The sequence below is a fragment of the Acanthopagrus latus genome, chromosome 23, assembly GCF_904848185.1.
Source record: "Acanthopagrus latus isolate v.2019 chromosome 23, fAcaLat1.1, whole genome shotgun sequence".
In the NCBI taxonomy this organism is placed as follows: Eukaryota; Metazoa; Chordata; class Actinopteri; order Spariformes; family Sparidae; genus Acanthopagrus; species Acanthopagrus latus.
The window spans coordinates 9,222,770-9,239,876 of NC_051061.1; the positions used below are offsets into that span (position 1 = coordinate 9,222,770).

The 17,107-nt window shown below is 42.2% G+C and overlaps 1 protein-coding gene across 1 annotated transcript in view; it reads left to right on the plus strand.

Annotated features, from left to right (window-relative positions):
* The window catches only part of LOC119013674 (phosphoribosyl pyrophosphate synthase-associated protein 1), a 26,660-nt gene extending 17,420 nt beyond the window's left edge, over window positions 1-9,240 (plus strand). Inside the window, exon 12 of the mRNA XM_037088424.1 lies at window positions 8,901-9,240. The gene's annotated coding sequence lies outside the window, so the exon portion shown is untranslated. The remainder of the gene's footprint in view (window positions 1-8,900) is intronic.
* The last annotated feature ends 7,867 nt before the right edge of the window (window positions 9,241-17,107 follow it).

Genomic DNA, 17,107 nt, shown 5'->3' on the forward strand with positions numbered 1-17,107 from the left:
GTGGTCCATGAAATATGGATTAGAGCAGCTTTGAATTTAATGAAAACTAAATGTGGAAAAAAAACAAAAACAAACTGGTGACTGCACAACTATTTTTAGCCACGTTCAGCTTGCCCTCGGTCGTTTTCACCAGACAGTGTTCACAGTTTTTGCATTGATTTGTTTGAAATGATTTTACTATGTGAGTGACAATGACCAAACCTGACATACTAGGTGGTCCAATGCTCACCCTGTACCACTGGGGTCATCATTCTTGGAAACCGTTTGGAAAACTTGGCCAGAGATTAGATGAACCATCCATCTTTCACAGTCTATAATGGGCTAACTTCAACAAGATCAACAGCAGGACAGCGCTATGACAGTGTAAATCAAACTCTTGATGAAGACGGGCAGGACAGGAACACAAACAGAAGAAAGGTTTACCATTCTTTCAATGAAGAAATACTCTCAAGTCCTATAAAAAATGATGCTATTGTAGCATCCATGCCAGCTTCTTTAAGAGGTGTCATTGTTGGTTAAAGCGAACAGTTGAGCACCTGTAGTTGTTCTTCCTACTGTGATTCGGCCACAATGTATAGCTTGAAACCTGACAACATGGAGTCACAGCCTCACATGATGCGATCTTGCCAAATCCAGCTGCCCATGGTGATGTCAACTTACTAGTCCACTATTTTGGTCCACATTTCTAAGATTATGGGTTGGTTGAAACATCCATCCAGGTTCTCTTCAGAATGAATTGTAATTATATTTTGTAATGACCTGTTCATTTTTTATGTTGTACCGAATTGAAATTTGTCCAGTGCTTTAATTTATGACCAAACACCTTTGAAACTAGTGCCGTTCCCATCAGCCTCGGCTCTACCTTGAATTGAGTGCCGATTGGCAAATTTTATCTTTATCTATTTTAAATTGCTTAGACAAAGATGATGATTTTGGTCATCGCAACATTACGTAAAAATTGTTGTAAATACTGTTGTAAAGACAAAATACCAGGTCTGTAACAATTTGTCAGACACAATGTACAAAAACTCTTTACATCATTGCCCACCGTGATCTCACCCTCTCACTGAAGTGACATGCATGGTTTGTCTAATTTATCTCTTAAGCCTGACTATTTCATAACCATTAAACAACCCTTTTCACCGGAACATGTAGAATTTCCAGCTGCTGAGAGTTTCTCTGTGTTGCAGTGTTGAGCTGCTGGTCAGCCTCGCTGGCTCAGAGGTGTGAGGTTGGGATTATTACCGGCGGTGGTAATGGGAGGAACGGTTGTTCTCAGAGGACATGATGTTTTGTTCACTGCTCTCCAGTTTCTCACTCAAGACGGATTACAAACAGTGGGAGGGATGTATAATCTGTACGACTAGTTCGTCCAGTTCATAACAAGAACAACAAGTTAAAGGGAAGGATCCAGTTTCAGGAGATGGAACCTGACGGCAGTTATGCAACAGTGTTTGATAAGCCAATATGGGAGCTATAATGGAGTCGCGGAACTGCTGATAATAACTTGAAGTATTTGGGTATACGTGTTTGTGTTTTATGTAAGAGTGGTTTGTTTCTGTGTGTGTTTGCTCAGCAGGGTGTGCCGACTGCCCGGCCTGTCAGTCGAACAGTCGTGCCGTGTCTCAGTGTGTGCAGCCGGGACGACATTTAGCCGGTGTGGACTCAGGTGAAAAGGTCACGGGTCTATACTTGGAGTTTGAAAGTTTACACTGCAGAGTGTAATGCAAACAGCTAATGCTAATATTGGATAATAAGGGAGTTTACCGTCTAAGTATAAATATTCTCCTGTGGCATGATTTAACACAGATGTGATATCGGCTGTCATGGAGGCTGACCCAGAAACGCCGCACCGTGCTGTAAAGTCATTTGCTCTTTACAGCTGAGCTAAGTGGGCAATTTAAGGACTCTGCACTCCAGTGGAGGGTATGATGAAGTCAGAGCAGACACAGGATCTGCACCATTTGTTTGCTCATGGAGTGATGGCAAAGCCAGTAGGCTATTAATCTCATTTAACTACAGTACAGTTTGTTCTTACTTATTTGCACAAGAAACAATATAATTTCTTTGGCTAATTAGGACACCGCATGTCTAACATTTCCAAGCCAAAACTGGCTCTGGCAGGAGTGACTTTAATGGACAGTCTACTGATTTCGCTGGTGCAAAAACAGTTACAGTGTCACCACCCAGACAGAGATGTAACTCTGATGTCTGATTCTGCAGACTGCTCCATCATCTGTCTCTCAGTGGAAGCGATGTGACACAGACATAATGGCCTGGGCGCGGGAGCGTTCAGACAGTAGATCTTTGGATGGATGCTTCCCCCGTGGAGACTGTAGCTCTGTGACTTCTTATTTTAATGAAAGTCTTACAACCACTGTGACAAATGATTGATTTTGCCATGGTTTAGCCAAGCACGGATACAAATTAGGTTTGTGTTATTTCAGTAATTTGGCACCTAGACACAGCTCCACAGCACGTATGTCACCAGAGAGACAGCTTGACATCGCCTGATGTGCTTTTGAATATTCTTAGAATTAAAGACAATAGATCCAGAACTTTTGTATCATTGTCCTAATTTGTTCTTACACGTTTTCTGCTCATTGGTATTATTATTTCAGACTTCTCTTCAAGCTCGCTGTTGTTCGGATCATCTGCCCCCTCCAGTGGTTTGCTGTAGCAAACCTTGCCAGTGCTAATGTCGTGACCTCTGTCCTCTTTACTGTGTGGAAACCTCAATTATACAGCAAGACAGACTTTTGCAGGCATCAGTCCTTCAAAGCCTTCAAGCTCCAAATATTCATTGCGCACTCATGGCGCATGACAATGTAAAATTGGAGTCAAACTGAAAAGACTGAATACAGCAACATGACTGTAATGTTGATATACCGATGTAGGTATCAAAGTACACAAGCATGCTGAGTTCTGTACAAAAATGTGACATGATAACTAAAAACAGCAAACAGCTACATAGACACACTAATGAAGCTGAAGGCTAAATATGCTAAATTTCAATAGCTAATTGGTGAAGAAACCAACATTTTCCGTCCATTTGAATGCTAGCGTCGAAACAGCGGCTTCAAGTTACCAAAATGTTTGTTCCCTGAATGGAGTTCGGTTCGATCGGAGATATGCTGTGCTGAGACGAATTTCTGAAACTCAGCAGGTAATCTTACTTTCTCGCTCACTTCCCTCCACGGCAGCTCATGATTTGTCCTGGGTTGGTACAAGCAGATGTATCATTGTGCAGCTCTCGCTCTCCGCAAAACGGCCGCGATGCTTGATTATTATCCACTGCTGTTCAAGTTCAAGGCCCGAACATCAGCGATCTGAATGTCATGACATCAGTGGGAACGTCAACGGCTCTCATGACACAGCGTCACGCTGCAATTTTGCATGATTTCAATGTTTTCAACTAATTTTTCACTTCAATCATGTCATTCAACTGGTGACTGCTAAGACTCTTCTTACACAGATGTTAACAAAATAATCATTTTAGACCTGAACAAAAATGGAAAATTATGAATCAACAGCCATTATAATGTTTTTAAAGTAAATAAAAACTTTTATTCCTAACCTTTCTACAAGCCCTGTATATGGACTATTTTTTCAAACTGATTTGTCCACATAAAAATGTTATCAGTTTGACCGTATGTCAACAAAAAGTACAGGCCCGAAAGCTCACAAAAGCCCACAAACACCACACCGTTCTTTTCTTAGCCTGTCTCTTAATCCGCCCTTTTCATTCAGCGGCTTTGCGACCTCAGACAGAGTGCACATGCGGGTCACTCTCACAGGTGTGAATTCAAACCTCCTCCCTGCTAAGTTTTTGGCTACAGGTCCTCTGACATTGTCCTTTGGCTCTGGAACATCATGTCCCGGATAGTCAGAGGTGTGGCGGCAATGGCGGGGGCAGGAACGACGGCAGTTTACCAGAGGAGGCTGGTCTCATTACACCTCGCCGCGGTAGAGGGTGTTAGCTCTGTTTGTGGAAGTATTAAAAAGGCTCTACCTGTCTGCACAATTTATTACAAATGCATGTTGAGAATAAACTGTGTCAGGTATTTGATTTGCCTTTTGTCTTCATGTTCTAAGAACTCAATCAATAGCAATCGATGAAGCCCCGTCTCCTCTTTCATCTTTCTCTTTCTGGGTCAACAAATATGTGACGAAACAACACCGGCAGCTTCTTTTTTCTGTGCCAGCCTTCAGGATGATTAAAGGAAAGTCTCTGTTTATCAGTCAGAGGTCTGCAGAGCTGAGTGAAGGGCCCAGCGAGGTGAGAGAAAAAAAAAAAACATTTGGCAAAACACACAGTGAATCAGAACATCCCACTGTCACATCCCGACATTTTGGACTGGGTGTTCGAGGACTTTGTTATGCAACGTGTGGCTTTGGAGGTGAAGGGCAGCCGGGTAATGTCGTCGAAAAGCGGAATTTATATTAGTTTTGAAATGGCAGCGAAGTGTGACTAACAGTGTCCTTTTCCATACAGTCCGAGAACTGACAGTCACAATACATTCTGTGTAATGTAAAGTGGAGACACAGACATTTTTTATGCAAGATCATGAAGAAATGTTTTACAACACACATCAGATACCTGCATTCTGTGCATTGGTTGTTCTCTTATCACTTTACCCCGGAGTATTCAGATCCGCGATTTAAGAAAAGATCATGTTTTGGGTGGAAAATAACATTTTGGTCAACACAAACACGGCTGGAAGCCACAATATCTTGTCAAAAACATAAATAATATATGTTTGTCGGCACAAATTTTCAAAAAAGTCCCCTTCAAAAATATCCAGGGCTGTCACACTTAAACAATTTGAAAACGATCACCGACTATCTTTAACATCGTATCCGTTCTTAAGCTCTTGCACAAGTTCTTAAAAATCAATGAATGGCTTATAATGGATCTGTAAAGTACAAGTAAATGAGTCGCTAAACATCCATAAAACCATGAGTCTTTGATTCAGTTCTTTTCATGAGCTTAGAAGAAAAAAAAAAAAAAGCACTGATGTCAGAGCGGTGATGAAACATTTACAGATAATCCGATGGGTTTGTGAATAGTTTGTTTTGCCTAAGATGGGGGATGACTCTCTAATTAGATCCGGGAACACTTAATCCTAAAAGCTGCCTCCGGTGGCCCCCCGATGCACCGAGCAGGCCAGACATGACTGCGATCCGTGTCGCGCAGCCACGGTTCACAGAGAGAAAGCCCCTCGGAGAGCTTCACCATCGCCGCAGACGTTATGTGCTCCTCCGTGCTCATTACTTGCGAGGTGCGGCCCGCCTTCGGCTCTTGTCCAAAGCATCGGGGAGCGGTCTGCAGCGAGCAGCTCTTTAATTTGAACAGTTGTTTGTTGGTTTTCTGCCCGGAGACTCGATGATTCAGTGCTTGGTGTTCAGTTTCCTTGGTGAAAGGTGTTATGTATCACAGAGTTGCTATATTAAACTTCATGAACTCAAGACGAGCGCTACTTCTCTGCACCTCACCGACACCTGCAACGTCATCATCTCTTTTATATAAGTGTTTGTCTTCATGAGAGACACTGCTGTCCCTCCCGCAGTGACACTGTTATGCTGTTAAGTGTCAGAGACGGAGACCCAGAGGGCTTCAGATATAACTGGACAGCTCAGAATTACAGCTTGTAGTGTGTATATCCGAGTGTCTCTGAGGTGAAGACACACAAATTACATTTGCTGGAGCACCAAGTCTTGTTGCTACTTATATTTATTGCACTTTTTTTTTACTTGACCCAGTTTTAACAGCGGTTACACAACACTCTCCACACAGAAGTTTGGAAAGAAACTTCTTGCCCTTCATTTTTTCTTGTTCCTCACCAGTGTTGTTGGTTTGTCATGTGCGTCCTCACTACAGACTGCTGCTTTGGCAGATTAAGCGATGCGATGAAATGAGGCGAACGTCGGTGAACGGTTTGGGATGGGCCATTGTCCCGGTTTTGACATTCGGACCAGGCAACCCTGCTCTGCCTGCCCACTGAGTCAAAAACATGATCGTGCTCACCAAGCTAGCAAAGGACGGATTTAATTAAATGTCGGAATAAAGATAATTTGTTGTCATTAGCATGCTGCACATAGCTCCCAGTCATTAATAGCTGCTCGTGATAGCATTCGTTTGAACAGTCCAGACCGGAGGCATTGGCGAAGCAGCGTATTTAGAAGTGAAAAACGAAAAACACGCGAGGAAGCGGAGCAGTCCCAACGCCATGGTTAAGTATCCAGTTCATTACTTTTGAACATTTCCAGGCTTCACCCGCTGAAACAACAACAGAAGGTCAGGTTTAATTATTCCGATGAAGTTTAATAGAAGTAGAAACTTAATTTTCACTCTGCACCATGCTGAAATTAAATCATGTCCAGAAGCTTGTTCAAGAAAATTGGCCTTGCATGGAGTTCACGATGATGAAGTCTCTTAACCTTTCTTTTAAGGTTCGGTGTGAACGGTGCATGCAAATTGGACCAGCGTCCAATTTGCACTAAATAAACCGCTTGCAGGGAAGCTGGATGTTAGGGGCGGCGATCAGCCCTCGTGCTTGTACACTGTCAGGAAAACAGCCTGATGGATTTTCCGGCTAATCCAAGAGGGTTATGAGAGGCTCTGTTCAGCTGAAGAAGGAGGGAGAATTTCCTCCACGCATAAACTTCACTCTAACACTCACAGTCTGGTCATTGGGGTCTGATGATTACCTGACCGCTGTGGAGATGTCATCGTTTCGTAAGGCGTTTTTTGCTCTTTCATATGACAGTGACTGTTGCCTTCTCGTGCAGCCCTGCCTCCGCCCTCCTCTGCGAGCGTCTCTATCTCAAACAATAAATTAGGGAAACACGGAGCTGAGCACGGCCTTGATATCGTCTGTGGAATTGGTCGTAAACGTTTGCTTGATAAGACTCGTGTCACCGTCATGCTCGTAAACCTAACACGTTAATGACCCAGTTAATGTATTTTGTTGATTTACTGGTTGTTGCGGAGACCTGGGACAATCCCTTATGTAAGGTGATGAGATTTTTCTGAAATGAAAACGGGGGATTCCCAGTACAGCAGTCGGTGTATCATAAAGATATCCAGTGTTATTATCAATGTAATAGAGAAAACAAGTTTATTACCTCGACAGTGTAGCCATTCCTTTTACTTTTAACTGTTAATGGGATAATCCGACCGCTAGCTTATGTAGTTTTAGCAACCTCAGAAAACACCCCACGATAACAATACACTAGCGGTCGGAAAACTTGATCTCTCACTCGGTGTCACGGTGTGTTACACCATGGATTAAATTTACACTGGAATATCCCTTTAATACTAAATAGCACATCGCTCGTTTTCAAACGTCAACATTGGTGGAATAAAACCTTGTCAGGCTCTGTCATCATGTCGTTTATCCTCCCTCCTTTATCTCCTTCACTCTACTTCTTATTCAGTCGTCCTCCTCTCGAAAAAGACGTTCGACTGCTAGCGTCTGAACAAGTTTTCCGCTGCAGTTTTCTCTCAAAACTCGCACGAGCAAAGTTGTTAGCAGAAGGAGGGGGAGATTTTCAGGACATTTCCTGCCAGTCTGCCAGAGAGGTCTGACAAGAAATGAAAGAAAAACACGTTTTATTCATATAAATGGCAAACCTTATACATATCTTACACCCATTGCCGAATGTCTAGTAATGGAGGGAGCTGCTCGCTATGGCAGCTCATATCCCTGTTCCTCCTCTACTGCTGCTTGCTTCTGCTAGTTTCGGAAGAAAAATTTTAAAAAACTGCTGCGGAAAAACTTGTCCAGATTCTAATACTCATCAAGCGAATCCACATCAAAACACGAGTGTCTAAGTATTCTTTTCACAAGCGTAGCTTCCAGTACTTGAACAGCATCAGTAATATGATCTCATGAGGTCTGTGCTGCTTCCTCCGGAGAGGACAGTATCCCTGCAGAGCCGCTTCAGTGCATGTGCTATTCCTGTCACGAATGAGGCTGTCAGTCTGCTCTTCACAGATGATCCGACTTCGCTTCAATAAGACCTGCAAAGAAACCACCTGACCCTCAGCTCCGTCAGGAAAAGAATGAGACGGAGTAATATCCTGTTCTGTCCAAACAGTGGGTCACCCTTTGTTAAAGAGATCACTGTAATAATTAGTGCGCTGCATTGCCGAGTGATGCTGATGCTCGAGAAAGTTCTTCATGTCATGTGATTTCTGATATTCGCGCCATTGTCTCATGAAGGTGTCGTTTTCTCACTGTTTTTCATCTACTTTGTATTCATTGAGATGTGAACAGTGATCCCTCTTCTATAGGAGTGCAGGTGTGGGGTTTGGTGCATCATGCTGCAGCTAATGTAGCAACGCTGACAGCTTGACAGTCCAAGGGGACAGATGAGGATACACTTTACGTAGAATGTTTTTTTCTTTTTCAATTGTTATCATGCCTCCCCCACCACTGTTAATCATTGCCATGGAGACTAGTAACTTACACCACTTTTAGACTTGATTAGCCTGTATATGTAGGATTTTAAAAGAACAGGTAAACTCACTAAAAAAAGGGGGTGACTGACTGTTTTCCCATTGTCTTTCTTTTTTTTCCCTTGTGTCTCTTGGTCATCAAAAAAATGTAGCCATCATGATGGTACGCCTCATGAGACTATATCTAGAAAATGTCAAATATGTTTTCAAAAGTGTTGATCAGTATAATTCTGAATTATACACTTTGATTTTTTTTTTTTCCAGAGCTGATAACTGAAGTTGCGATGAAGTGAGATATTGTCATCTCTGTTGAGTACTGATCAGGCTGGCGCGATTCACGTATTAGTAACAAGGAAGTGACTAACAACAGTTACTTTTTTAGTCACTCTTTCAAACTCAGCGCCAACTGAACAATGTTCCAATGCTGCTTGAACAGTTACGAGGCTTGGGAACTGGACGCTGGAACTGGAGCACCATCGGCCGGCGCCCCTGAACCCCTGGAACGTTCCACGGAGAAAACACGGGGATACAGTGGTGGGCTCTGGAGGAGTCAAGCAGGACGAAGTGACAGAGACACACAGACCAAATGCACACAGGTCACAGGTGAGCACAGGAAAAGGGCCGAAAATAAAACAAGAAGTAACAGAAACACACACTTAAACATGACATAACTGTTTTAACCACATGTCTTGCTCTGTTAGTCACCTTTATGCCAATATTAGGCCCAATAGTAGCCGAGATGACATTTGTGTTTGTTACTTACCGGAAACAGAAAATTTTAATGACTTATCCTTTACTTAGGGGCAAATATCAATTATATGTCCAATAAACACTTTATTTTGTGATGTCATTGCACCTGACTGCACATCTGAGTACCTCAGAGTCAATCAATATGGGCATGAATGCCGATTGTAAACATTTGCATTAAAGCAAGATGGTTTAGTTTGTTTTATATTGTGTGGAAAGGGTATTAATCTGTCTCTCCTCCAAACGATCCTGTGAAGTCTGGTTTATAGGGTGTTTTGAACCAAACCCTGCGCTTTCAAGTTTGAATTCAAAGCTTATGCAACACACTACCTGGGGGGGACGTTGAGTAATAAACCCGATGACATTGATATTTCTCTGTTTTTTCTATCCCGGAGCAAATCCTGCCCAGTGCAAGATTAACATATCGACTCATCTATTGTTCCGAAGGCGCCCGGTTGGTGTCGTGCCTCTCAAGACCTTTTGTGAAGGTGATCTCATTCTAATGTCGCTGCGGATAACCGCAGGCATTTAACAACCTTGGTGAAATTTGCATCAGCGTGACTGATCATTGTTCCCTCTATAGGGCATTTAGAAAGAAAAATACCTATAATTAATTGGAATGTGTCACCAACGGAGCTCTTATGTAAGTGATTGATAGAGTAGCATTTCATAACAATGCATTCCTAATTTCTAAAATGATTTCATATCGTTTTTTATACATTTGACTCAATATATTCATATGTTTATTGATTATGTGATTTCTTCTTTATTTGATGTTTTCATTTATTCCGTACGGCGAGGCTTTCAGAGCACGCGGATGAAGCAGAGGTCTCCACTGTTTGTACACAGAGCACAGCGTGTCGAATCAGCAATGACTCGCTCCCCCTCTCGAGTCATTGAGTTCAACTACGCCGGGCTCTCGCCTGATTTCCAGCGTAGTCCCTAATGTTCGTGGCTGCCAGCTGTAGACTGCAAACACTGGGAAACGCACACACACACACACACACACACACACACACACACACACACACACACTCTACACTCTGTCCTGGAGGCGGAAGTGTGAAAAAGTGTCATGAACCTCATTGGACAGGCGTGGTGGTTGGTTTCTGTGTTTGGGTTCCGAGGCACATGACCCAAGGATTTGTTTGACTGTGTAATGCGGCGAGATAATGGATAGTAATGTGGTGACCGTAGACACCAGCGGACCCAGCGCGCATGGTTTTTATCTGATGGTGGTACTCGGGATGAGGCAATAGCTCTATCTTAACCCATCGAAACATTTCCTTTTAAATGAAACAGCCGTTGATGTCCTGTGCTGTCATCTTTCACCTTTCTGCAGAGGCACCTGAGCAATGGACCAAGTGAAGCACAGATTAGGTTTTAGTCTTTGTCATGTGTTTGTATTTCAATGATACACACTACTTTCAGCGAACTGATATAAACATGTGATGAAAAAAATCATACACTTTTGGAGCACGTTAGTTCAGTCAACACCCATCGCTGATCCTTTGCCACAGCGCATGCTTTATCCAGTTTTCTAAAGGGTGCAACTTGCCTTTTAGCCAAACTGCAATCGTGGACTAAAATCTAGCAGAATCAACCTGCCTGGGCCAGCTTTAAATGAGCTAAAAGTCCAGTTGTGCTGCCACTGAAAATGGTGAACCAATCTGTTGGCCAACTTTGCCAGCCCGCCCACCTTACATCCCCCTGACGATCGGACTGCTGTGGAGAAGGGATATTAGCAAACTAGCTGAATCAATGACTCTTAATTGGCCATTAAAAGTGTTTGCATTAAATCTGCTGATTTAGCTTATTTAGGATGGAGTGGAGTAGCCTGATGTCACCAGAACAATTTGCATTCCACTGCATTATAATCGTTTTTTAGTAACGGGCCCAGAACAAAAATCTAGACAGACTACAGAACATACTTACAGTGAGCCGATACGAGCTGTGGTATCCCTCTGCGAACAAACATACTTACATATTTTGGTATGACTGACAGCTGCAAACCGCCAGACTCCTTTTGACAAAAACAGCCATTTTACCTCAGAGATCATAGTGTGAAAACACACATCAGTTAAACAAACTAAATGGAAGCCTTTCCACTATTCCAACAATCACCAAATGAGGTATTTCCTTCAAAAGTTTGCTCCTAGCCATGTGCCATGTGCCATGTGTGTGATTAATCCTAATTTTCAGATCATTGTCACTACTCTGCAACTGACGTCAGCTCCGCGTAGGAGGCAAATTTATTAAATTGCTCGTCAGCCCACTTTCATTTAGAAACACCGGCGCTCTGGCCTACGCTGTGACTGTGGCCACTGAGATGATAGACCACTCAGTGCAGTAAACAGAAATCGAAGGTGCTGTTGAAATAAGCACATGCACGTCTGCTCCGCTCAGGCTCAGTATTACTCAACAACAAGACTGAGACTGAAATGCATGACTACAGCTGCACCGGATCCTACAGTAGTCGTTTTTCCATCAGATATTCATGGAAATACCTTCCGTCTCAGCAGCTTGGATATTAATGCACCCCTCCACTGAATCCAAAAAGCGAGTTCACAACGTGCCCATGAGGCCGTTTGATTAAAGTTTGAGCTGGAATAGCATTGCAATGGTTTAATCCTTGCTATGTTTGATATTGTATAATCATATTCTTCTTTTTTTTTTAATTTGGATACTTGTTAGTTGTTACCTTGGCAACAGCGAAGTTGCCAATCGTGCAAAGAAAGTACAAGAACAAACAGCAGACATATACAGCCCTGATTGCATGATTTGGGATATAACACTGCAGATGTTGAAAAGTAAAACGGCGATGTAGCTCTTTCGAGATGGCCGAGAACTTTGTTTCCCGTACGGCAATTACACGGCACTGCCGCGGGAAGCCATCTGCACCGATCGATTACACCTGTGAGCTTGTGAGTCTGTTCACAGTGTACTTGTACCATCTACGGATGGAAGAAGGCAAGAGGAGGAGCCTGAGCAACAGCAGTTACATAAAATAATTGGAGGGTTATGTAACTGTTCGATGTTTGATGTCAGATTTCTTCCTGGTGGCTCCCCTGCGGCACAGCTCCACTTTCCCCGTCAATTAAACACACGGTTAACATTCATTACCTTTCAGCCCTTCCACCCACACCTGTTGAAAACACCCCGTCGAGTGTATTTCAGGCAGCAGCTGACGTTAGATCATGGGTTTCTTTCGCTGAACGGGGGATACGGTGAAGGAGCAGATGCATTAACCGCAAACGGTTCGATTCAGAACTTTTGCCCTGTGACATCATTGCGTCACTGAAGTGTAGATCTTCAGGGCAGACACAGTGAAGCGTGGAGAGAGTTAACATGGAAACACGGCTAATATGTGAGCTGAAATTTGATTAAAAAGTTGCTTGATGACATTTCACAAACAAAAATAAAAACACAATGTACCTCAAATTACAAAACATGATGCAAGTAACATTTAACTACATAAGTCAGTTCCCCACTCATTATAAACTGTATGAATGTGCTGGTTTGCGCTGGCTGGTACACGTATTCCCCCCTTTTTTTCGCTTGGGTCTGGGCACTCTGTTTGCAAATGAAACAAGTATATTCATTTCAGGCTGGCGCCCCTGCTGCTCCTCATAGGCTAAATGCAGAGGAAGATTCACCACAGTGTACAGGATTCCTCCTGAACACCAACATTTACAAAAGATTGCTCTTTTGCACTGATAAAGGTGATCTGGATGGCAAAAACTTTCAAAACACCAGTTCCCAGACCCTTCACGTGCAGCACTGACGCCAAAGGGGTAAGCTGCAGCATTTGACCAGTTGGGAATGAGAACGTGTTGGCCTGAACTTACCTTTAACATTTCAACAGTGGTACTTTATATACTGGATGCCAAGTTAATGAGAACTATACATTTTCGATTGATAGAAGCAACAAATGCAACCACGACGTTTCTAGCTCTCAGAATGGACGTCGCACGTGTTTCTTTATCACGCCACAACTCACATGTGTCGGGAGGCATTTTTTGAAACTTGACATCGACGAAATAGAAGAGCATTGGCTGATACAGTATAAGAGCTGCAGGAAAGATGCAGAACTTTTAAAAATAGATGTCGCTCTTACCTCTATGGTCATGTGTCGCTCACGGTGATTGTGTGTGACGTTGATTTAACTTTCCATGTATATATGAGTGCTGTTTGTGACACCAAATGGACGGACTGGGTCGAATCTCAACTAGAGGTTGTACAGAAGTATGCTATTCTGAGAATCCACTTTGCACTCATGTGGGAATAACGGTAAGGAGGAGCTGTGAACTCTGGTCAGGGTTCATCCAGTCTCGTGACCATTACTGTGTCATCAAGTCTTGCCACTTAATGAGCCAGGCCACACGTGCAGTCATGCACACCTGAGCTGCCTGTGTAGTGCAGATGAATCTAAAACTGGAAGCGTATTGAGGGGGTTGGGCGAAACTGGAGGTGGAGCTGAATTTTTTTTTGCCAGATTTGATTGTGTCATTGATGTCTTGTGAGACATGTCTATAGAGGCGAGCTTGTGAATTGACAGCGCAGTGTGTCGCTCTCTTTCTTCTAAAATGTCAACCTAGCTTGCCTGGCAGTCGGTCTCTGTCCTCCTGCAATCACATTAGAGAAACGATCATCCAGTAAGAACATTCCAACAAGATGCCGTTGCCTTTGATATAATTTAAATGTCTGTATTATGAATAATTTGATAGATTTATCCACTCTATCAAAAGCAAGGAATTTTAATAATGGGATGTTCCATTTTTGCACGATTTGATCAATACTCGGAGCAATCCAAGTTGTTTTTTGGCATTGAAATGGTGTGTTAGTTTAAACAGAGATTCATTTTGAAAATTTGCAAAATGTTTTTTCAGGTGGTGAGACTGAGGCTACTTCATACAAGATCATACTGTTTGTTCAGCGTCTTGGCTCACCCGTCCGGCAGATGGATTATCTTAGTTAAAAGACAAATGCCCACTAATATGGATTTAAACACATTTGTGCTCAAAATCTAGGCGAATTAATCCTTTTTCGGGAACACAAAAAAAGTCTTGGATCTTTTACTTATGACTTAACTTGAGAAAGAAAGGGTGCTGCGCTGTTAAAAACTGTTCTTCGGCCCTTTGAATATTACCCTGATTTCATGTTTATGCACTACTTTTTCGATGCTTTCACTTAAAATTTAACCTTAGCACAAAGTAAAATGTACGCGATTTTTAAGTGCTGTGTTGGCGGCTCAGCCTGTTAAAATCCAAGACTTGTTCAAGTTAACCGTATGAACAACGGACGTGAGAGGAGAATTTGCGTTCGTCACCTCAGGAGTCACATCCAAACAGGCCAGGACTTGTATCAGTACAGCTGATCTCCTGTGCTCGGTTAACCATGAAGCTAGCAGTCAGCTGACTCAGCCCTGGCTGGGAGCCCAGAGTGTGTTGCTGATGTATCCTATCAGACTTTCATCCCCTGAGGTACAAAGTGGCTAGGGGCTAGCTGATTAGCATGCTAACTTCAATAGATGTCCCTGCAGCATTATACATCTTTGATATTACGTTAAAACTGTTTTAATTTTTTTATTACATTACATTATTGATAATGCAAAAATATTTTTAGGATCTACCTTGTTTGTGTTAAAGTTATATACACTTGCATTATGCTAATCTTGCTGAATACAACTGCTATCTGTAGGTTCGTGGCAGACTCAGATGCAATATATGAGCCCATACGAACTAAAGTCTATCTCATTTCTGGTACACTGAATCAGTCATGCTTTTACTTCCTGCTTTTAACAAAGCAGAGTTTTTTTTTAAAAAGCTTTTATTGCAGCCTTCACATCATTATAATATCCAGGATTTATGTCACTGTGTCCTGTAAACATGAGTTGTTTGAAATTGGACTGCTCCTTGAATAATGCTCCATTCAAAGCCAGATACATCCAGTTGCTGGCCTTTGAGAGGGCCAATTTCTGCACCGAAAGAAGTAAAACAAATTAGAGCAAAGATAATATGTTGTCTGTATTTGTCTTTATATAAGGCTTTAGCAGCTTAATTTCAACATGGCAACAGTGCTTCATGGTGTTGGTCGAGCATCAACTCAGTCCTGGAAACATCTTAAGGATGTATGTAACGATTGTTTTATGTTGCAATGATTTTTTTTCTGCAAGACAATACATGAGTTGTTACATTTCATCAATGATCAGACTGTGGCTCATAGTGTTGGTAATGTAGCTTAAACACCTGCAGTACAAATGGCTCTTGTGATAAACAAACATTTAATTATTATTTTTTTAAAAAAACACACTTTGCAGAGGGCACGTCTATATTCAGTTGCTTCCATTTGACCAATTGACTAGAAAGCAATGCCACAATGTGTTTCGGTTACTAGTTGATAGTTGGTGGAATTTCTATCCAAAAAAAATGTCACTACAAATAGGTACCAATCAACTCCAAACAGGCTCCTAAACACTTTCTGGAGGAACATTTATGAAATTTGTTATTTGAAGGAGACTCACCTGTTTTGATTGGATTGGAGTTTTTATTTTTCATGAATATTTTAATGAAAGAATCTGCATTTTTCATGAAAACTACTATTGACTGTTGCTTCCATCCGATTTTCAGCTCAGCCAGAAATCCAAACTGGGATTGATAGAACCAGGGGACTGGGACGGGTTGGGGCTTGTTAGTTAGCATTCTAACCTCAGTTAATATCTATGCAACACAAAACAAAGACGTTGTGATGTCAGAACAGATATTCGTATTCTGCTGTTGATTTTAGTGACCCTTTGAGCTTTTTCAACTAAAGCTTTTGAATATAATTTAATAGTTCCTTTGAAAAATAGGTTTGCTCTCAGTCCCTTTGGAAGTCATTCATATCTAGTCACTAAGCTAAGCTCACTTTATTTACTTAACTTAGTAAAACAACAGCGAAGAGGGGGAAACAGCCTGCTAGCATGGCTCTGTCCAAAGGCAACATAATGCTCTAAAAGCTTAGTATTTAATATGTCAAGTCTTTTTTTTGATTCATGGAAACTGTCCAAAAAATATAGTGTAAAAAAAATACATTGTTCTCCGGTTTCTGTGCTAAGCTAAGCTAGGCTAAACAACTGCTGGTATTACCTTCATGTTTGCTATATAGACACGTGAACGGTATGGTGCTTCTTATCCAACTCTTGGCAACAAAGTGTGTAAGTGTATTTCCCAAAAGGTCAAATTAGCCACAAACCATGAAATATGTTGTCCTGTAACAGTGAGGATATGAGCCCGAGCACTATGTGCATTACAACTTACCATAAACATAAAAGGCAGCTGGTACACATCAAACACATACACACTGCGCTCAGACCCACATTTATCTAAAGGATTAACTGCCTGCACGACTGTGCTGATCTCCAGTGAGTCTCAATCAATTTTGTTGTTGCTCTAAAGGAGCAAATCAATCCAGTCTGTGTTCTGTCCTCCGTAACCACTCTGTAGTGTGTGTCGACTCTCAGCGGGGTCACCTCAGGTCAAGTTATCTTACCTCTGATCTGCCTCTCCTGCTCCAGTGGCTGGCTTCTCACACATCCACACTTTCATCTGTGTCAGCCCAGATCTTAATCTTAATGTTCTTTGAATGGCTTTGTACCTTTTATTTATTTATTTTTTTAATATTTAAAGCAGTCTCAGCACAGCAGCACATCTCCTTTTCTTGCGGCTGAATGTAAACTCTCCACTGAATTGAGGACGATTTGACGTCCAAATACACACTGAGGAAGCACTCGCTAAACTACACATGAAGCAACTGCATTTACAGTGAAGTGCAGTGAGGAGTGTGCAGACGTGTTGACTTGCAGAACCAAATAAACTTTCCAAGACACACATCCTCAGAGCAAACCCATCCAGTCAG